Below are 23,737 nucleotides of genomic sequence, written 5' to 3' on the forward strand. Positions count from 1 at the left end.
TTACAAATTCTCTAATGGACTTATCTGCAAAGTACTGAGGTTCAGAAGTATGAGAGACGGATCCATCCTATCCAGAGAAAACCTCACGGAAGAGAGATGAATGACTGCTTCGCCTTTGGGGGTGAGTAGCAGCTGAAGATGAAGGAGAAGGGCTCCCAAGCATAGAGCACAACACCAACTATAGTATAGAGGTGCTGGGGGATGTGTGTGGTTTTTTTCTTTTTTTTTTTTTGGAGGGGGTGCTAAAAACATAACCCAGATACAAACTTCAGGACATACCCGCACTTTTCTGCCATTCATGTGAGCAGGTGATTCAGTTGGACCTGGAGGAGATCCCCTAACTCTGTTTATCACTTGTAGTTCTAAGAAAGAGCACACCATGTATGCTCACTGAATATTTTTTGTGAGTTTTTATGGGATGGCAGGTAGCATAATGTGTGGTGCATAAAGCTTGCAACATAAGACCCCTGGGTTCTAATCATGGTCTGCTGTGAACCATCTTTGTGACCTTGGTCAAGTCACTTAACCTCTCAAAGTCTCAATTTTGTTATTCTTGTAAAAGACTTTTTTTAAGAACAGTTCTAGGCTCACAGCAAAAATGAGAGGAAGGTATAGAAATATCCTATATCTTCCTTGCTCCCCCATAGTAGTAGCCTCTCCCATGATCAACATCCCCACCAGAAGTGGTACCTTTGTTACAACTGATGAACCTACATGGGCAGGGCGGGGAGCTGTGAATAGGTGGAGCACAGAGGATTTTTAGGCAAGTGAAAATACTCTATAGGATCCTATAATGGTGAATACATGTCAGTATACATTTGTCCAAATCCACAGAATATACAACACCAAGAGTGACCCCTCATGTAGACCATGAGCTTTGGGTGATAATCTCAGTGGAGATTTTGCTAAATGATCTCTGAGGTCATTTCATTCTTATGTGGAAAATACATAAAGGACATTATCAGCAACAATAAATCATTGGCGATTCTCTTTGGCAGAATGCTTAACTAGTCCTATCACAAGACCTAACATTGGAGATCAGGGGAAAAACACTTGGTACCGAAGAGGGGGTAGGCAGCCTGGTGTTCATATCCGGCCTGTCCTTGCAGCCTGAAGGGTGTGAGCTGAAACCAGGGACAAGCAAGGTGGAACCACATGGTCTGCAGTACTGGGAAATATTTTGCTGGGGAATAAGGGGATGATCAGGACTGAGCACCCGCACAGCCACGCCCTCTGTTTCTAAGAGCTACCCCTGCTTGGGGAAGGTGGTCCTACTTGAGTGGAAGAGCTGGAACCGTTTTCTTTTGGTGTTCCAAAAGAACAGATCCCTTTTAGTCTGAAAGACTGTCTTGCAGGAGAAAATGCAGGCCAACTTTGTATTTTCTTTGTGGTCTACGAAATAACAACTGTTACTCTTTAAGAAAAAATGGGAGTACCTTTCGTTTATCTCATCAATGTACCTCAATCATCATGCTATCATGGGAAAGTGGTGTTATTTCATGACATTGGAAACTCTTGGCTTTAAAAATAACTGCTTTGGGGCACCCGGCTGGCTTAGTCAGAAAAGCAGGCGACTCTTGATCTTGATGTCTTGGGTTCGAGCCCACCATTGGGTGTAGAGATTACTAAAAAATAATAATAAATGAACCTTTAAAAAGTAAATAAATAAAAATAAATGCTTTAAGTGATGGAACAAACACATATGTCCTACTTTGGAGGGATTTTGAAAGGATGGCATCTAAATCATACTTATAATTTCTTCATTCTAAAAGACCAAATCCAGGGCGCCTGGGTGGCTCAGTCATTAAGCGTCTGCCTTCGACTTGGGTCATGATCCCAGGGTCCTGGGATCAAGTCCCACATCGGGTTCCCTGCTCAGCGGAGAGCCTGCTTCTCCCTCTCCCACTCCCCCTGCTTGTGTTCCCTCTCTCGCTGTGTCTCTCTCTGTCAAATAAATAAATAAAATCTTCGGAAAAAAAAAAAAAAAAGACCAAATCCTATTTGTGCATTCATTCGTATGTTCACTGAGTCCTGTTGGAATCCTGCTACGACGAGCCAGCCACTTCTCTAGATGCTGGTAATAACCTGCTGTCCTGCTCTCAGAGTCAGCCTAGCAGGGGAAATACACACGCACAGCGCACGGTGGTACAGCGTGGTCCTGCTATCCTGGACTGCCCCAACTGTGGGCAAGCACACGTTGTTCCAAATGTGATGCCCCCTTTTGGACTCGTCTTTTTTGAGACGACCAAATTCAAATCCCTAACTTTTTTTTTTTAAAGATTTTATTTATTTATTTTTGATGGAGGGGAGCAGGAGCTGGGGGGGGGTTGCGGGTGCAGAGGGAGAGGCAGACTCCCCGCCGAGCAGGGAGCCCAATGTGGGGCTCGATCCCAGGACCCTGGGATCATGACCTGAGCTGAAATCAAGAGTCAGCCGCTCAACCGACTGAGACACCCAGGCGCCCAAATCCCTAACATTTTTGTTCAAAACAATTTGACTCTGGGAGGCTCTCTGCAGGTCCTTTCTGTGCATCGTCCCTTCGTTCCGTCCTTGCTCCAAGCAGATTTGTGTACAACAAACATTGAAAGCAAGATGTCACACTCCAAGGCAGGGGACAGAAAGTGGAAGATACCATCACTCCCCTCGACTTCTCCATGTAAGCAGAGTGCAGTAACTACTGGGATTCACTGGAGGAAAAAGGCAGCTGTCTGGAGAGGTGAGAGCCTCTGGCTGCCCCACCAGCACGAGCGCGTGGGCACCAGGATGGAGAGCAGTGTTGGGGGGCCAGGTTCCTTTCTCCCTGGCTCCCCTCTGTCAGTCCTTGAAAATACACAGGGAAGAACAGAGCTGTTTCTCTGTCTCTTCCCGTTTGGGTCCAGTTAAAGTGGCACCAGTGTTTGGTACAGAAGGCAGTTGGGCACTTGGACCAAAGAGCCAGTTCCAGGTCTAAGTAGCTCTTGAAACCATTTCGAAATAGTACTGTGAAACTGCTAGAAGGAAGTTTGGGTTGCAGTTCAGAGATGATGAGCCTGATTGGGTCCTTAAAATACATTGTTCGGAATTACTTCATTGTAACGGGAAAAAAAACTATTTTAAGGGGCGCCTGGGTGGCTCAGTCGGTTAAGCATCTGCCTTCAGCTCGGGTCATGATCCCAGGGTCCTGGGACTGAGTCCCGCTTTGGGCTCCCTGCTCAGCCGGGAGTCTGCTTTTCCCTCTGCCTGCCACTCCCCCTGCTTGTGCTCGCTCTCTGTCAGATAAATAAAATCTTTAAAAAAAAAAACTATTTTAAAAAGAGTGAAATGCAGCTCATCTGTCTGATAAGTACTCCTATCATGGAGTAAAACGAATGTAAACTTTAGGTGGAGGCTGGGGCTAATTATCTGCTTTGCTGGTTCAGCAGGTTTCCTTTTTTTTTTTTTCCTTCTGAACCCTAAGGTGGTTCATTCCCTAAGGTGTAATTATTTACTCTGTGCATTCTGAAAACTTCTCTCTGCTCACAGCTGTAATTGTCCTAAGTATAGGACTCCAGACCTCTTCCAGGTTCCGACCCTAGGTTACCACCTGCCTACTGAGACTTTCCTACTCGGATGTCTCAAATTGTATTCAGTGCAGCTCAGCCCCAAATCCATTTTCCCCACTCAGTTCACCAGCTGTGCTCCCTCCAGTTCACTCTGTGCACCTTCACTTCAAACATCTGCCCAGAATCTTCGGTGACTTTAATGTCTGACTGTAACCTAATCTTTTTTCTAAAAACTTATTATGGAGAATTCCAACACATATCAAGCCAGGGGCGTCTGGGTGACTCAATTGGTTAAGATTCTGCCTGCAGCTCAGGTCATGATGCCAGGGTCCTGGGACTGAGCCCCGCATCAGGCTCCTTGCTTGGCAAGGAGTCTGCTTCTCCCTCTCCCTCTGCCCCTCCTCCCAGCTCGTGCTCTCTCTGGTGCTGCTCTCTCCCTCTCTCAAATAAATAAAATCTTTAAAATACTTAAAAAAAAAAAAAAAGAATAGTACAGTGGATCTCTGAGTATCCATCACCCAGCTCCACTCATAGCCAGTCCTCCATTTGTAGCCAATTGGTTTACATCCATTTCCTCTCATGTCCCATCTTGCTACGCAACAATTCTGAAGCAAATCCCAGACCTGTCCTTGCATCTGTAAATATTTCAGTATGTATCCATAAAAGATGGGACTTATTTACACCCATCGCTATATTATTGTCATACCTACAAATGCTTACAGTTCCTTAATATCCTCAATTATCCGGTCAGTTTGCCAATTTCTCTACACTTTGCTTGAACCAGGGTTCCAGTAGTCATTCATTGAATTCGGTTGATAGTTCTCTTCAATCTTTTAATCTATAAATTCTTCATCTCTTTTTTCTCCCTTTTTATAGTTTGTTTCCAACGACCCAATCATCTGTTCTGTAGGGTTTCCCACACTTTGGATTTTACTAATTGCCTCCTCATGGTATATTATCATATTTCTCTGTGCCTTCCATTTTCTGTGAAGTGGTACAGAAGATGGAGAGAAATCAAATCAGATTTGATTTTTTGGCAAGAATACTTGATAGAAATGGAGGAGGGGTGCCATCTTGGTCTTCCAAGTGCCGTGGATTGGTTATCACCGGCCACTTTACCTACTCCTGCTCTGCCCTGCATAACACAAGTAATCAGGTAAATGGCAAAGGGTTCAGTTAAGAGGGATGAGTTAATGTATCCAGTGTCACACAGAATGCCACAAGACTGGTGGAGGCCAGCCTCCCACGGAAGAAGCAGGAGAAGCTGATAAGCAATTTCAGGTGGGATTTGTAGCTTATGTCACTCTTAATGAGAGAGTCCTGCTCTCAGTTCTCTTGGGCTCCACTGGCACAAAGAAAGTGATTTGTCATACCTTCAGGAATTTAGTAATTTCTTTTCTTTTCTTTCTTTTTTTTTTTTTTTTAAGTAAACTCTGTGCCCAATGCAGGGCTCAAACTCAAGGGTTGCATGCTCTACCAGCTGAGCCAGCCAGGCGCCCTTTAGTGATTTCTCTTAATAGATTACTTGCCTGTTATAAAACAAAATTACATTTTTGTACTGAGTTATGAAGACCAACAAAGAAAGGGAGCAATGTGAATGGAGTGTAGGAATCCAAGAAGAGATCTGATGACGGCTTTCCTTGAGTCGACCAGCCACATGGTGGATGGAACCACAAATGAGGAAATACGAGAATCTTCCTTCAGATGGTGTATACTCTGCTGTGCAACCAAAACTGCAACCACGATCTTTGTGAGTAAGATAGCAAGAGATTTAAATGAGCATGGTCTCATTTGGGGTCTATGTCCTATGTCTGTTCAGAGAGTCTACGTTTAGCAGCTTCTGTGGAAAGGATGCTGGACCGAAAGCTATTAAATTGTACAATGCCATATGAAATCTGCCCGGGAGTATGCATCTGTGTAGCAAGCAACAAAAATCAATCTCACAAAGTAAGACAAAAAAAAAAAATCCTGAAGAAAGTCTGTGAAGTCACAGAGTTTGGCCAATGTTGCGCTCTATCATCAGTAACACAAATAAGATTGAAGGGTTGTTCTGCTTTGAGAATTGCCAGTTACCACGCAAGCTAGAGGAGGGCTAATGAGTGGACACCTAAAAGAAGAAAGAAATATAGTTGCAGTTGAATGGACTGACCTTGTGGATGAAACAGACCCTGAGCTTGCGGCCAAAGTATACGTCTTATGTGGGAGAATGTTGACTATCACAATGATGAAAGAAATATTGAACAGACTATTTCTGAATTTAGAAACTCAAAAGGATAAAGTTGAAATATGCGTTTGCTGACAAACGGTAGAACAAGAGACACATTGTTCTGCCTCTGCTTTTCAGTCTCTCTGAAGGACATTTAAGTTGTTTCCAATTCTTTGCTCATATAACAGCAATGAATAACATTGTCTATATGCTATTTTCCCCTCTCATTCTACTATAGGACAAATGCTATTTTAACAGCTAAAACATCTCCCTGTTGAAAGAGTGACATGAGGGGCGCTTGGGTGGTTCAGTCGGTTAAGCGTCTGGCTCTTGATTTCGGCTCAGGTCATGATCTCAGTGTCCTGAGATTGAGCCCTGTGTTGGACTCCAAGCTGGGTGTGGAGCCTGCTTAAGATTCTCTCCCTGTGCCCCTCCACCCCCAGCCCCACATGCATGTGTGCTCTCTCTTTCTCTCTAATAGGAAGGAAGGAAGGAAGGAAGGAAGGAAGGAAGGAAGGAAGGAAGGAAGGAAGGATGGAAGGAAGGAAGGGAGAGAGAGAGGAAGTAAGGAAGGAAGAGTGACATGATCTGATCTTTGTGAGAACACTTTATAAACTGCAAAGTATTAAGTATTACTGTCATTGGATAAATGAACATATGAGATTTATAAACTACCTTTCATAATTCCCCCATTTAGTGTTTGTAGGTCTGTTTTAGAAAATCACTTATCTTTTTGCTGCCTTCATTTCCCCAGATATCACCAGTAATTTTTAAAGAGAAAAAAAATCAATATATCTTACACTCACTACAACCTACTGGGGTTAAGGTTGTGGACTCCGTAGCAACAACCTGAGTTTCGATCCCAACCCCACTGCTTCCTAACTGTGAGATGCTTCTTCACTAACCTCAATTCCCTTATCTATAAGGGGGATGAAACCAAATTATTTTTCAAAGTCACTGTTGACATTTTTCAATTGTCTAGGTCATACAGGACACTCCTGGGTGATTAGGGAGAAACTGAAGTTTTCAGTAGAAATGTATTAACTACTGGAGAAATCCCACAAAAGACATTAGGCCCTATGGATTGACAAGCAGATGTACCCACTACTGCTCTTGCCTAGAAAAGTTCGCCTGGGGAAATGAGACCACAGGACCTAGGGAAGTGTTGGAAGAAAATATGGGATTAATTCTTTTTCAACCTCAGAGTGAGAAAGGCCTTTCTAACTAAGACTCATGTTAAAAGAAAGGATTGAAAGCTGCCCACATGAAATAAAATCTGTGACAAACTGAGCAAAAATGTTTGCGATTTCTATCACAAAGGGCTTCTCTCCCTCATGTACAAAGAGTCCCCAGATATCAGTAACAAAAAAGATCAACAATCTAATAGAGACGAGAGCAAATGATGTGGAAAGACAGTTCACAGAAAAGGAAACATGGCTCTTAAGTTTATTTTTTAAAAAGGCTCAAGATAGTTTGTCTTACCCTCTTTGTTTCCTGTGCCATTTTAGTTGTATATTCAATTCCTTCTGTGTGTGTGTGTGTGTGTGTGTGTGTGTGTGTGTGTGTGTGTGTGGTTACTCTTAAAATCTTAACATGTATATTTCTTTAAACATGTCTGAAGTTACTATCTCTAGTCACCACCCAAATGATACAGGGAATTTAATTTTTGCTTAGGTAATATATTCCAATGGAAGAAAATTCAAAGGTATAAAAGGGTATACAGAGAGTGAAATGTCTTGTCTACCAGTACTCCTGGTCAGTCAATTCCTATGCATGAAGGCAATCACCTTTGCCAGTTTCAAGTTTATTCTTCTAGAGATCTTGTATATAAAACAATTATGTGATGGATTCTTTTGTTTTGACTTACTTTATCCAAATGGTAAGACACTGCACACTCTGTTCTGCATTTTTTTTTTTTTTACTGAGCAATTGTGAAAGTGTTTTTTTTTTTTTAAGTAGGCTCTACACCCAATATGGGGCATGAACTCACAACCCCAAATTCAAGAGTAGTATGCTCTACCAACGGAGCCAGGTGCCCCTGTGAACGTGTTTTAATGTTTGCAATTATTCATTCTTCCCCTGTAGATGGAATGTATGAGAAATCCATGTTCATTGTTATAACCAACTGACATGTTGTAGTTGTTAATGCAGAAAAATCTGACTCATACAGAAATATATTTATTCTATACGGTATTCAAAAATGTATTTCATTCATCTTAATGGCCAAATAGTATTTCAATGTACGGATGAATACTGAAGTTGTTTCTAATTTGTGCTGTTTCAAACAATGCAGTGGTGAATAACCTTGTCATGTAACATTTTGTGTGTGTGTCTATAGTAGAACCCACCTAATTTTCAAAACCTATCAAAATAATTATTGAAAATTAATGCTTACATAGATTCACTAACCTGTTTGCTATTATGATTCATGCATCCCACCCCTTCTTGCTGAAGCACATATTTTACTTTATTTTTTTTGTAAAGATTTATTTATTTATTTGAGGGTGGGAGGGGCAGAGGGAGAGAGAGAGAGAAACTTAAGGAGACTCCATGCCGAGCGCAGAGCCTGCGAGGCGGGGTTCAATGTGGGGCTGGATCCCATGACCCCAAGATCACTACCTGAGCCGAAACTGAAAGTGGAGAGTTGGACGACCCACTGACTGCGCCACCCAGGTGACCCTGAAGCACATATTTTAGAGGTTGTTTTAGTCTTGACCTGGAAATGTCTTTAGTCAGCCTTATTTGTTAATAATAATTCTGCAAGGTACAGAACTCTAAGTTGATATATATTTTCCCTGGCACTTCGAAGTCACTGTTGAATTATATTTTGGCCCTTTTTGTTTGTTAATTTAGCTGTAATCCCTTTGTAGATAACTTTTCCCCCTTTTCTCTGATGGCTTTTTTTAAAGTATTTTTATTAAAGTGTAATATACATACAAGAAAATGCACAAAATCTGAAGTGTACAGTTCAGTGACCTCTTACATATGTACACAACAATGCAACCATGAAGGTATAAAACATATCTGGTATCTCAAAGGGTACGTGAGTGCCCTTTTCAGCTGGAACCTTCCCTCACCCTCCAGAGATAACTGCTGTTCTAACAGCTAACATCACAGATTAGTTTTGCCTGTTCTTGAACTTCATGGAGGTGAGGTGGTACCTTTCACTCACTATTGATTGCTTGCAAGACTTTGTTTTGTGCTTGGTGATTTGTAGTTTCATTATTTTAGAAACACATGTATTGTTTTCCATTTCTTTATGTCTGTGTTGCTGCCTCAGCCATTTTCTCAGAGCTATCTTCCAGATCACTAACCTGTTAGCTTTCTCTAATTGGACATTTAACCTTTCTTTGGAGTTTTAGTTTTCAGTTGTTTTTTTCCCTAGAAGTTCAGTTTGATCTAGTTTTCAAAACCTTCCTTTTCTTTATTATTCCGTTCTATACCATTCCATTCTCTTGGTTCCCATTTTTGAGTTTTTGAAAATAAATTTTAATATGCTTGTTTCAGCTTATACTATAACCTAAAATTCTAATGATATTTCTTCAGTTTGCTGTATGTATTGACTGTCTCTTGCAGTGGATGTTTTCCTAGTGGTTTGTGAATGTGCTTGTTGTTATTTTCAACAAAAGTTTATTTTTTGTTTTTTGTTTTGTTTTGTCCCTTGTGCCCTACTTTGTAGAAATGTGATCACAAGGCTATTCTGTATTTACTTCTGCAAGATCCCAGGGGGTTCTCTGTTTTGTTGCTATTGTCGCTGCTGTTATTTTGTTTGCTTTTTAACTTGTTGTTGATTTCCAGTTTCTCTTTTTTATTCTTTTTAAAGATTTTATTTATTTGACAGAGAGAGACACAGCGAGAGAGGGAACACAAGCAGGGGGAGTGGGAGAGGGAGAAGCAGGCTTCCCGCAGAGCAGGGAGCCCGATGCGGGGCTCGATCCCAGGACCCTGGGATCATGTGAAGGCAGATGTTTAACGACTGAGCCACCCAGGCGTCCCTATTTTTTTATTCTTATGAGATTTTATTTTTAAGTAATCTTTACACCCAATGTGGGGCTCGATCCTACAACCCTGAGATCAACAGTCACATGCTCCACCGACTGAGCCAGTCAGGCGCCCCCGTGCTTTCTCTTTAAACTGTAAATGGCTGGGGCGCCTGGGTGGCTTAGTCATTAAGCGTCTGCCTTCAGCTCAGGTCATGATCCCAGGGTCCTGGGATCAAGCCCCACATTGGGCTCCCTGCTCCGCGGGAAGCCTGCTTCTCCCTCTCCCACTCCCCCTGCTTGTGTTCCCTCTCTCGCTGTGTCTCTCTCTGTCAAATAAATAAAATCTTTAAAAAAAAAAAAAAAACTGTAAATTGCTGGGCACCTGGGTGGCTCAGTAGGTTAAGCATCTGCCTTCAGCTCAGGTCATGATGCTGGAGTCCCAGAATCGAGCTACACATCGGGCTCCCTGCTCAGCAGGGGGTCTGCTTCTCCCTCTGCCCCTCACCCTGCTCATGCTCTCTCTCTCAAATAAATAAATAAATAAAATAAAATTAACTTTTAATTGCTTTGCACGCCTACAATTACAGTTACTAATTAGTTATATTGTTTATATGTGGTTGTAAAGAGTATTTTTTTGTTGTTTGTTTTTAAGAGTACATTTTTTGTTTTTTGTTTTTTTTAAAGATTTTATTTATTTGAGAGACAGAGCATGAGCCAGGGGGGTGGGGCAAGGGAGAGAGAGAAGCAGACTCTCCAGGTAGCAGGGAGCCTGATGTAGGACTTGATCCCAGGACTCTGGGATCATGACCTGAGCTGAAGGCAGACACTTAACCTACTGAGCCAGCCAGGCGCCCTAAGAGTATGTTTTTAAATGATTTGGATAAATTTATATCTAGCAGCAGTCTATCCAAACAACTATACAAATTGATTTTAAAATTCATATGGAAGAATAAAGGGCCACAAGAAGCAAAGTAATACTGAAGAAGCATAGATATTGGGGGACAATGCTCCATTGGTCTCTTGCATGTCTGCACATCGAAGCACAGGCACTGATTTTTTTTTTTTTTGGACTGTCTTCAAGGGTGTTTGTATAGCAAATAGCTTAGGAAGATAGAGATAATATCTCCCTCCAGGGCAGAGGGCAGATTCGTTGGATGTACAGGATATTTAAGAAATGTCTCTCTCTGGGTTAAGGGAAGGGCAGGTTTGCTAGCACCCCCTTCAAAAGTCTGCGGTTTCCTTTTTTTTTTAAGATTTTACTTTTAAGTAATCTCTACACCTAATGTGGGGCTCGAACTTACAATGCTGAGAACAAGAGTTGCATTCTCCACTGAGCCCACCAGATGCCCCAAGTTTGGGGTCTCCTAATCTTGGGTTCCTCAGTGTGATGTGTGCAGCCTTGATTTCAGCTCTTCTGTGTCCCACGTGGGACTTGGAAACAAGGGTAGCTGAGGGGAATGTGAAACTTCCACAGTCTGCTGCACTGTAAGCATGAAATAAAGTCCTTTGCTCCTGACACAACAGCCTCTCAAGTCTTCTGCTCGCATCCATGGAACAGCGACCGGCTAACTTGTTCGCTTGCAAATGAGATAAATTCTCAGACTCTTCAGTTCTTAACAACAAGAAGAGAGGAATGGTACTACCAAATGTTAAAATTTATTATAAAGATATATTAAATAAATCTGGCAGAGAGATAGACAAACAAACCAATGGAAGAAAATAACAAATAAGCACATGTATGTAGAAGAAATTGGTATATGACCAACATGGCATCCTAAGTCTGTAGGGAAAGAACTTTTGGGTAAAAAATTCTGGAACAATTAGCTATCCAAATGGAAAAGCTAAAATGAGATCTTCACCTCAAACCATATCCAAAACCATATCAAAAAGTAAATTGCAGTTGGACTTAAAATCTAATTGTGAACACTTTAAGCACTTTAGAAGAAAGTGTAGGAGATTGTCTCTATGATATCAGGGTAGAGGAGGATTTCTTAACCCAGCTGGAGCCATTAAGCAAAAGAGCCAACCACATGAGAATTTAAAACTTTGGTATAGGGGTGCCTGGGTGGCTTAGGTTATGATCCTGGAGTCCTGGGATTAAGTCCCGCATCGGGCTCCCTAATCAGCAGGGAGTCTGCTTCTCCCTCTGCCCCTCCCCCTGCTCGTGCTCACTCTCTCTCTCAGATAAATAAATAAAATCTTTAAAAAAATAGAGTTAAAAGACAACATACAATCTGGGAGAAGTTATTCGCAACTCTTCTAACAATATTATTGATGAATTTTTATGTGACTTTTATTAGCTTTGGATTCCTATACCAATTTGCAATTTCCTATACAAATTCACACTTCTGCTGTGGGACTCAGGCTTGGAGTTGTGATTTCTGGTCATGAACTCACTCTCCTCACCTCTGCCCCTGCCTGTCCCCTCAGCCCCCACCTCCATCCAGCATGTCAAGCAGACTACAAGCTTCCCTGATCCTGGACCAGGAGTACCTTTGTTTCTAATTCCCTTTCACAGAGGTGCAGTCCTTTCAGGTTTCTTGGACACTATGGGATAAGCTAGGACACCATGAATAAGAATAGGAATTTTGAAAAAAGAATCCAATAGAACTTTCTTGGCGTGCCTGCCTGGCTCAGTCCATAGAACATGCGACTCTTGATCTCAGGGTCATGAGTTTGAGCCCCATGTTGGGTGTAGAGATTACTTAAATAAAAAGTTTTTAAAAAATAGAAATTTTTTGGGGGGGGTGAGGGGGACAAAAACAATGGAGTCAGTTCTAACTCCCTGCCTTCTATCACCCCGGGGCCATATTTCCAGTGTGTACGCGTTTGCGTGTGTGTGTGTGTGTGTGTGTGTGTGTGAGAGAGAGAGAGAGAGAGAGAGAGAGAGAGAGAGAGAGAGAGAGGTCTTGAACTCCTAGCTCTTGAGGCCCTAATTCGTCTCATACCTCCCCTGAGGCCATGGATGCTCCAGACACTGCTTTTCTGCTCTTCCCAGTTCACCTAGGAAACTTTTTTCAACATCTAGGCAGCTTTTTTTCCTTTCTTTGGAGTTCAACTCTACATTTTAAAACTTATTTAAAAAATATTTTATCTAGCATTCATATCCATTTCAATTGTGAGCCTTCTCCACACCTGCACAGCCCACGTGTGGCCAGGACCGCCTCACTCCCGATGTCCGTTCCCACACACCCTCCGGCTCGGGGCAAAATGCCATCTGGGGGGCACAGGGCTTGAAAGAATTTTGGAAAGATTGTTAAATCGTTGTTGTTCAATTTTAACTTGAAAAAAAAAATGTTATTGGCTTTGGAGAAGCTTGCCTGGCAAAATCTTGGCCATTTAGAAGAGAAAATAATGTCAAACTTTTTTTTTTCCAGCGATCACTATATTGTTTCTGAAGCAGCAAAACAGCTGAATTCCTGAAGAATCCCTGAATTCCTGAGGAACTCCAAAAAGATTGGTGTTTGCTTAATCCTCACCTGAAAGAAATAGTCTAAGATTCGCATCCCGTTCTCCCTAGAGAGATAGAAGACTGATATGATCCAGAGAAGAAGGAAAAGAAGAGAAATTGCAACCCTGAGTAATAATGATCATCACATGCTTTACTACATACTAGATTCTGGTCTAAGTATTTTTACCTTTACTAATTTGTTTATCCCACTGACAACATCATAAGGTCAGTACTATTATTTGTATCCCTGTCTTATGGGTGAGGACACCGAGAAGCAACAGAAGTCAGTGAAGTAATTTGCCTACATTTACAAAGCTAGGAAGTGATCCTTGGCCATCTAATGCTGGTCGGTGTGACGGGTATGGGGTCTTCCTTCAAAGGAGCATCCAAACCTAAAGGAGCTTCTGGGGTTCTGGAGCAGTAAAGAGGAATTTAACACAGATTTGTGGAGGGAGTCTTGTCACGAGTTATAGGAAGATGTGAACTGTGATGATTGGTTGGTGAGGTTGAGTCCAGGTGTGATTTGGCAGCATGCCCAATATAACTAGAATTTCGAAGCCCTAGATGGGTAATGAGACACTAAGAAAATACTGGCCACTCAGAAGAACCTCTCTGGATTCTGACAGCATCTATAGGTGTTATCCTAACACACAGTGTGTTAATCTTGGAGAACTTGTGGAATATGGGACATTGCCAGGAAACGTACATTTGGAAAACATTACTCACTTGTATAAATTAGCTTTTGCTGCCTAAGAACCAACCCCTCTCCCCCCAATATGAGTGACTTAAGGCAATAGACATTTAATTAGCACAGCCAGTGGGATTGGCCATGTGGGCTGGGCTCAGGCAGTTCTCAGATAAGGCAACCCCTTAGGCAGGGTTGGCTGGACTTGGTTGAGGCTCACTCCTGTGTTTGCAGGGCGAGTGGATAAGAGATGAATTAAAGGATTACCAAAAGGTACTGGGGCCTGGTTAAGGTTGAGTAACTTGGAATGGTATGGAAACCTAATAGTTTTTTCACTTTTCCTTCTTTCCTTTCTTTTTTTTTTTTTTTAAAGAGCAAGAGAGGGAACACAAGCAGGGGGAGAGGGAGAGGGAGAAACAGGCTTCCCACTGAGCAGGGAGCCCATGCGGGGCTCGATCCCAGGACCCTGGGATCATGACCTGAGCCGAAGGCAGACACTTAACAACTGAGCCACCCAGGCACCCCTCTTCTTTCCTTTCTTCCTTCCCTCTTTCCTTCCATCTTCTCCTCTTTTCTTCCTTTCTGTTTTCATCAAATTCTAATTTAATATTCAGGAACAAGGCTGACTTGCTCCTACAGATGAGATAGCCCAAAATAAAGAGCAGAGATAAAACTTAGGCTTTTCCCATTATAAAATAATACACATTTATTGTAGATAATTAGAAAAATATAAAAATATAATAGTTCAACAAAAAGAATCACACCCTTGTTCCCACCAGTAGAGTTGATATTAAAGAAGTAGCAAGTGCTTCTGACAAGCTGGGGTATCTTCTTAGGGGAGAACAAGTCTGTTCCAAACCACTCTTCCAAAATAATGCTTTAGTAAGAACTCTTGAAAAGTCCAGTTGACAGGCAACATTCTATCTAAACACTTTTAGTTTGCCTGGTTCCCACGACGCAGCAGCTACTGTATCATAAAAACTCCACTACAGAGCTCCTGACACCAGTCTAGCCTTCTCTCTCTCTCTAAGATTTTATTTATTTATTTATTTGAGAGAGAAGGAGGGCATGAGTGGGGGAGAGGGCAGAGGGAGAGGGATAAGCAGACTCTCCACTGAACAGAGAGCCTGATGCGGGGCTCCATCCCAGGGTCCTGAGATCATGACCTGAGCCGAAGGCAGACACTTAACTGACTGAGCCCCCCAGGCGCCCCTCTAGCTTTCTCTTAAAGGAGTAGCAGAACAGGCCACATGGATAGGGACAGACTTGCATATGGCACTTAGAATTCCTCTCTCCTAACTGAGTCACTTCACTTCAATTTAGCCTCTGTCTTCTCATCTCTATTACAATTGTGTTCTCAGGGTGCCTGGCTGGCTTAGTCGGTGGAGTGCACGACTCTTGGTCTCAGGGTTGTGAATTTGAGCCCCACACTGGGTGTAGAGATTACTTAGAGATTTACAAATCTTAAAAAAAAAAATGTGCTCTCAAAGATGAGGGTCTTCTCATTGTCCGATTTCCCCAGCCCACAATTGACTCCTCAGGACCTCTTAACCTGAGATCAAAGATTCTCCAGTGGCTCTATGCATAGAATCCAGAGATTTTTTAGAAAGTAACTTCTAGCAGTTCTAATCAAAATTTAGATTTTCCTTCAATTATAAATGCAGTCAACACAACCACAAAAGTTGATCAGTTCTCATGAATTTGTCATCAGTAGAAGTCACAGATTTTCACGTCACATTTCCGTTGTCACAGGTATCTCAGAATATCATATATACTTATCACGACCTCAAATCATGGTTGTTATTAGAACTATGGCCAGATCTTGTTACTTCATGTTATTAACGAAGCATCTATTAACCCTTATGGGATATGTGGTTTGCAAATGTTTTCTCCCATGACTTTTCATTTTGTTGCTGGTTCCCTTTGCTGTTCAGAAGCTTTTGAGTTTGATGAAGTCGTTTTTATGTTTTAAGTGATTGGAAAAAAAAAATTAAAAATAAAACTATTTCATGACATGCCAAAATTTGTGAAAGTCACGTTTCAGCACCCATCGTCACTAAAACACAGTTGTACTCGTTTGTGTATGTGCTGTTTATGGTGACTTTTGCACTATAGTGACAGAACTCAAAGTCGAAACAGAGACCGAATGGCCTGCAAAGGCTGAAATATTTACTAAATGGGCCAAAGTTTGTTGATCCTGAATTAGAAGTGCGTTAACAGTGTTGAGGGCAGGGACAATGTCTCATCTGTCTTTCCATCACTTCCATGCCTAGGTCAAGCCCATAGAGAGAATTGCTGATCAACAAAGCTCTACTGATCCAAAGATTCTACTAAGCCACTTGCAGTACATACCTGCCAGTTTAGGAAGCTGGGTATTTTAAATCTTAATTTTTTCTTAATCTTTTCATCTTTTTTTTTTTAAGATTTTATTTTATTTATTTGAGAAAGAGAGAGAGAGTGAGAGAGAGCACAAGAGGGGGTAGGGTCAGACGGAGAAGCAGACTCCCTGCTTAGCAGGGAGCCCGATGCGGAACTCGAATCCAGGATCCTGGGATCATGACCCGAGCCGAAGGCAGATGCTTAACCAACTGAGCCACCCAGGCGCCCCTTAATCTTTTCATCTTAATTTTTTTCTAAGCTTCAAATTCAAAGACTCACGTTCCTTTCCCTTGAATAATAGGAGAACTTCAGCTTACGTTTTATATTTAGCAACAGGAAAATGAGAAGAGGGCCGAATGTCTCTAGCTCAGCTTTACTGTTAAAGGAAATTACTAAGTAATGAAGCGAGCTCTCACTCTATGCTGTTGCACAATGTGAATTATTATGCAATAGAAATAGTGACCAAAAGGAGACTACCCTGCAGCCCATTTCTTCAATATGTGCTGATCAGGGAAACTTGATTCTGTTCAGTGGATGCTCCCTCAAGCTAAAGGGCCAGAGCAGCCTCGTGGAAGCATAGCCCTCCCATAGAACACCTTGCAACAAGGAAGGTTATTCTGAAAGCCAAGAAAGTAACCAGACTCTCCTGATGTCTCCTTAAAAACAAAAGCAAAAACAAAACCTCTGCATGATACCATCCTCAAAAACAGTAGTTTTAAAAGGTGGTAATACAGTATAGAGGAAAAGAATTAGGCTTGGAGGGAGAATATTTAGGTTAAAATTCCAACCCCTTCCCCTCCCCCCCCCCAAAGTTTTCTGCCAATGAGGGAAAGGTAGAAAATAACACCCCTGAGTGCTACTGAGAGGATTAAGTAAAATGAGACATGTCAATTACAAAGCACTGTAAACTTGCAGATAACATTCAGGGTGGTGATGAATGAGAGCATTTGGTGCAATGTGGAGCTGGGATGCTAAGCAGGTGCAGGTTGATTTGTTCTTTGCTTTGTATAAGCCCCTTCCTTCCTTCCTTCCTTCCTTCCTTCCTTCCTTCCTTCCTGTCTGCCCCATCCAAGAAATGATTGAAGGTGTCTTTTTTTTTTCTACATTCGTAAAACCCTTGGGATTTTAAAAAAAGTTTTTTTTTATTTGAGAAAGTGAGAGAGAGCATGACGGGGGTGGGGGTGAGGGAGGGACAGAGGGAGAAGAAGAAGCAGGCTCCCCACTGAGCAGGGAGCCCAATGCAGGGACTCAATCCTAGGACCCCGGGATCATGACCTGAGCTGAAGGCAGATGTTTAACCGACTGAGCCACCCAGGCACCCCAAACCCTTGGGATTTTTATTTATTTTTTAAGTAATCTCTACACTCAATGTGGGGCTGGAACTCATGACCCTGAAATCAAGAGTCGCATGCTCTATCGACTGAGCCAGCCAGGCGCCCCTTAAAGGCGTCTTCAATGCATACAAGGCAACAAAAAAAACTTAAAAACAAGTGAACAAGAAAATAGGACTAAAGGATGAGAAAATAGGTGAGGCTGAATGAAGCTAGGAGTAAGGGAGAAAACCAGTGTTTCTTAGACTTTGGATTTTCTGAACCAGTAAAATTTTCCAAAACACTAGGAAATGACAGAAGTGAGCCAGCATATTCTTTTTGCCAGGTAAAGGCATTCACAAACAAAAATAAAATAAGCCGACAAAGACTCCTACCACTCTCACCATCATTTCATAAAAGAAAGACTCTTTTGTTAATACCTACAAAGTGGGAATAACGTGATTCCAGAATACAAGATAGTCTAATTCAGTTTTGTGAGATTATACCTTACATTGTTATTTATATTTTTGTCTTGGATGGATGAAAACACACAAGCTGGCAAAGGCTTAGAAAGGGCATCTGTGAATCAATGACTTCATATACAAAATGAACTCGATACTTGTCAAGAAATGGATCCTAAATCCCACCCATGAACCCATTAATTAGTGCAAGGAGGAAGATAAATCCAGTTGCCAAAGAAAAGTTATTCCTTGTAGAACCCTAAAAGAACTGTTTTCTCCTTAAAAGGACATTGTGTTAGGTATTAAACAGTATCCCAGACTGAATAGGGCATTTTTATAAAATATATTCCCTTGATATGGGCAAATAGGATAATGTCAAAATGCAATTCAATAAAAGGAATTTTTTTTTTAGATACAGTCCAGGCAAACTGCTCTTCACTTGGGTTGACCTGATATGGAAACTGATTTTAGGGGATCCAGATTCTAGAGGGCCAATCAGACTGTGTATCTTTCAGACAGTTCTCCAAAATGGTATTTTTCTTAGCCACACTTGAAACAAAGTGTGGATGAATTCTCAGTTGTTCCATGATTTTACAACCCTTTTATAGGCTACCTGGAAATCAGGTCCTACGTTGATTGTGAAACAACCATTCAGCTCACCTGAAGGGGAGGACTGAACTCTTAGGACAGTTGAAAAACTGGATGAGAGCACAAAGGGGTAAATAGAGAGAAACCTCGAAAAGTTTCTGATCTAAGGGAAGTACTATATAGACAATCAATGAACTCACAAATGTCATGTGTTACAAATTATATTCATTCATTCATTCACTCAGCACCTATTTATTGAATGTCCACTACATGCTAGGTTCTATTGTATACATTGGAGATGCAGCAGACAGCAGTGAGCATAGCAGAAAAAATTCTCTGCCCTCATGGGGTTTGGTGGTGGGAGAGCGAACCATGACAAGATACATAAGTAACAACAACAACAAAAGATATACTAGTAACATATTAGAGAGCAATAAAAGCTGTGGAGAAATATAGATCAGGAAAAGGGGATAAGAAGTGTGTGGAGGGGCGTGTAGCAGTGGTTTCCATTTTCAAAAAGTTGGCGAGAGAAGGCCTCATGGAGAAGATAATATTTTAAACAATGACTTAAGAAGGTAAATTAAGTAGGGCTAATGTGGATATCTGAAGAAAGAGCACCCGTGGCAGAGAGAATAGAGTCAAAGGCCCTGGGGCAAGTGTATGCCTGGAAGGAAGAGCAAGTCTGTGTGCAGTGTGACCCCGGACTGGTAGCAGGCAATGAAGAACAGAGATAGTGGTGTGGGGGTGGGAAAGGCGGAAGGTCCCATAGGGCTTTACAACCATTACAATGACTGACTTTTACTCTGGGATATCTGGGAAGCCATGTTCTAAGTTCTAAGTAGAGCAGTGATATTGCTCAACTAATATTTCAGCACATTCACTTGGTTGCTGTATTAAACATAGACTGCAGGGTGGTGAGGACAAAAGCAGGGAAACCAGTTAGCCGGCGATTGCATTTTTTTTTTTTTCTACGTGAGATTACACCTTATGTACCAGCAAAGTCATAATAGCCTTTGGGATTAAATGAAGTGGGAATCTTGCAGTGTTGGAAGCTTGGTCATTTTGCCCATTCGGGTCTGGGTAAAATCCCCAAGATCGAGAACTCTTAGAATTTATACAAAGAAATTCTCACTGACTTTAGATAAATTCGGGTGCCATAACAAAAGGTGACATGCTATCTAACACTTGCTTAGCCTGGTGCTTGATGCTCAAACCCACAAAACCAGCTCAGGTGGGCCATGGGAACCCCAAGTAAAGGCTGGATACTGTCAGAGGGCTGCATGGAACCGTTGCTTGTGTAGAGAGAGCAATGATTTAACAAACAGGAGAGGAAGCTGAAAAGGGAAATGGAACCAGTGCCCAGAGTTTTATCTGCTTTGTCCATAAAAGGAAATCAGACACTTCATAGAAGCTTACTCTATACAGTTCACTTGTTCTCACTGCACATAGATTTATGTTGTCTCATCCATGGTAAGCATGAGTCTCCCATGCAGTGCAATTTTTGTTTATTTAAACTGCTGAAATTCCAAGATCCACATTGGTTATCTGCTCATTTTATTTTTTTACTGTACTATGTTTTATCATTCTTGTGCCTTTCAGAAAGTAATCTCAAGGCCCTAGTACTGTAGGCTAAACAATGTAATGTATTCTCTCATTTGATTTCAATCCATTTCCTTATCAATGAGGAATATTTCTTTTTTTTTTTAAGATTTGTTCACTTATTGAGAGAAAGAGAGTACACACGAGTGCACAGGGGGCAGGGGCAGGGAGAGAGGGAGAGAGAGAACCCCAAGCAGACCCCCCACTGAGTGTGGAGCCTGATGTGGGGCTCGATCTAAGGACCCTGAGATCAGGACCTGAGCCAAAACCAAGAGTCGATGCTTAACCGCCGGAGCCACCCAGAATGCCCCCAAGGAGGAATATTCCTTAAAGCTAATGACTTAACATGCGGTTTACGCGCTACCAGTCATGCCTTCGGTTGGCAGGATTGGGGAGTCACCCAGCATTGTCCTGTTTCTGCAGTGCTGCCTTTTTCCATGCTTTCCATGCTGCTTCTCCATCTCGCTCCCTCTCCCACTGAGCTTAGGCTTGCCTCAGAAACCTTCTCCACCTCGGGCTCCAGAAATTCACCCCCAATCCATGGGAGCAAGCATCCCCAGTGAACCACCTTACTGTCTCAGGGTTCTATCCTGTGTAATCTTAATTTCTGGCCTTTATTGATGCCAATTTTGGAAATAGGCCCACTAGTTAAGAACGCTTACCTTATTATGCGTATTTGGAAATTAGGTGAAAACTTATCATAGCAATAAGAGTTTGGGTTCCAAACAACTATGAACATTTAAACAACTGACAGATTTAATAATAATGAGTAATTTTATGAAAGGTCTCTTTTCTACATTAACCAAAGACTTTTCATTCTAGATTTATATGTGGTTCCCTTAGCCTTTTAAAAGTAAAGTGGCCTCTGTTGTTTCTTTCAGTCCCTGAGCTTCCCAGTTGATTTAATGGCAGCAATGGCTCACAATTTTCTAGAGCTCCATGGCCATCTTTAAGTTGATATTAATGCTCCTGACCTTTGACAATGTACAATTAAATATGCTGCAAAGGACTTAGTTAGGAAAGAATCTATAAGGGAAGCCTCCAAAAGAATGATTCATGGCAGGATCTCAGGAGGAGCTGGGGGTGTAGAGGTTGTCCACACAAGGAGGTGGCGGCAGCCATGACTGTGGATGCCTTCCCATCCGGGGCTTTCACTCACTGAGCCAAAAGCTCAGTAAATGCCCCATGTGGGGAAGAGCTCTATGCTCCTTGTGTTCCTGGGAGTCACATTAATCAAGAGAATCAAGGGTCTGAAGCAGAGTCACAGCAGTGTTTAGCCCCACTCCCTACTCAGTTTTGTTATTGGTGACTTAGAGAACTATGCACAGAATACCTTCCTGGGCAGCCAGGGAGCTCTCTGCAGCCATCACCAAGGCCCCGCTGCTCCGCCTCACACAGTGGTATACCTGCACAACAGGGGCAAGGAGAGCAATGGCACTTGGCAGATACCGGCTGGACGGTTAGCTCTCACCCGTCCACTCTACCATGGGACAACATGGATGTCCCTTCCTGGTTTGCCAGTCTTCAACCTGCTCTCCCAGGTATCACCATTGGTTCCAAAGCCCCCTCAACAATGAGCGCAAAAGAGATTGATGACAGGCTATCCCCTACTCTCTGAGACAATGCTTTATGGCAAAAAGGTTTGGAAATCTTTATCACATCTTATAAAGGAAGTTCTGTATCCAGGAAGCTAAGAGTATTATAAAATCCCTTTTTATCATTCCAAGGGCACCAACTGGCCCTGGAAATTGGAAAAGTAATGCAGAAATCACAGCTTCTCACAAGGCCATGGCCCTTCTCTAACCCAGGGTGGGGTCAGGGCAAAAGGTCATTTCCCACTAGGTTGTAACTCTGAGCTTCAACTTGCAAGATTTTAGCAGTGGGGTGGGGAGAAGGAAGGTCCCCCTCCATACCACAATAATGTGAGGGACTCTGGGTCTAGGCCTATCTCTGTTCCCCGCCCCTTTCACTTTCTATCTTGGTGACCTGATGAGCACTCCATCTGGCTTCCTGCCTGTGCTAACTTTTCCTGCACTCTGGAATTGGAGGTGTGGATGGAGTAGGGGTGGAGGGGGTTAGTGAGGAAGAGAAAAGGAAGTGGAGTGGCAGGTGGGAGGGGGTTTGAGCCAGGATCTGCATGCAGTGCCCAGCCTTGGCCCGACCCCATCTTCCAGGGGCAGTGACCGGCAGGCAGGGTTTTTAGGTCATAGTTTCAACCATCATCTGGCAGGATATGTGTGAAAGGCAGTTTGGGGGTGTCCGTGGAATGGATGACGATGTACTTGTCTTGACATCTTAGCTCTCTGCAGGTAGGTGTGTTCAGAAGGCTGCTGCAGAGAGGGAATGAGAACTGTTCGAGAGAATTGGAGATAAAGATGTGAAATAATCATGGTGTGATCCAAGAGACAGCGATATGGCTTAAATGGTTTACCTGGTCTTATAACCCAATGAAGAACAATTTCCATAACCCACAACCCATAACCATTTCCATAACAGCAAATGTTCTAACCATTAGAGTATTTATATCTGCATATATTTTTCCCTCTCTTAAAAAAAATTCAAGGCTAAGTACACAAATAATTATGCTATAACAAAGAATGAGCTGAGTGCTACAAGAGAGGTATACAGCGGCCGGAGAGAAAGTGTGTTACAAGCAGCTTTGGATCTTGGGGGTCCCAGTACCTACTAGCTCGTGGCCTCAAAGAGGCATTAACCTCTTATTTTCCTCATTAGTCAAGCAGGATTTAATAACCTCCGTACAGCAGAATTTTTGTTAGGATTAGAGACAATATATGTCAAGTACCTACCATAGTGCCCCAAATAGACTGGCTCCTCTACGAATAACAGCTACCCCCTTTTTTTTTTTAAATTGTATTTGTTTATTTGAGAGAGAGAGAGAGCCCTTGAGAGAGAGAGAGCATAAGCAGGGTGAGGGGCAGAGGGAGAGGGAGAAGCTGACTCCTGGCTGAGCAGGGAGCCGGATAGGGGACTCCATCCCAGAACTCCAGGATCATAATCTGAGCTGAAGGCAGATGCTTAACAGACTGAGCCACCCAGGCACCCCAGAATAGCTACCACTTATATGAGTGTTTTAAATCAAACTGTGGATAAAACTTTTGTGTCCCACTGAAATACACCTTCCCTGGATGGGAGCATCCCATAGCGCAGGTCTAGTCAAAAAGGCTTCGAAGAGCTTCAATCAACTTTTAAGAACACACCGTTAGGATTGGGGGCGAGGGGAGAACCTCGGATTTCTATCTGCCTCCTGAGCCACGGTAATGATAGCAGCTGCTAGTAGTTGGGGTCTGCATTCGCGCCAGCGAGCTAAGCACTATACACGCACTTTCCCATTTTATCCTCCCACTGGGCCTCCAAAGCACGTATCCGTCCCATTTTACAGGGAAGAGAATGGAGGAGAATCGAGGTCTAACAGCTTGCCCAAGCCAACCCGGTGGTGGAGTTGGGAATTGGGTTTAAGTCCAACTCTGCTGCCCAAACTCTCAGCCACTTCCCCGAAGTCAACTTCCAGTTCTACTGAGCAAAAAAAAACCCTG

The 23,737-nt window shown here is 42.5% G+C and overlaps 1 long non-coding RNA gene across 1 annotated transcript in view; it reads right to left on the minus strand.

The window, feature by feature from the left end:
• Nucleotides 1-23,737, minus strand: part of LOC144381332 (uncharacterized) — a 51,039-nt gene that overhangs the window by 26,887 nt on the left and 415 nt on the right. The gene's annotated exons all lie outside the window — the stretch shown is intronic.

This window comes from Halichoerus grypus, chromosome 3 (genome assembly GCF_964656455.1).
Source record: "Halichoerus grypus chromosome 3, mHalGry1.hap1.1, whole genome shotgun sequence".
NCBI classification, from domain to species: Eukaryota; Metazoa; Chordata; class Mammalia; order Carnivora; family Phocidae; genus Halichoerus; species Halichoerus grypus.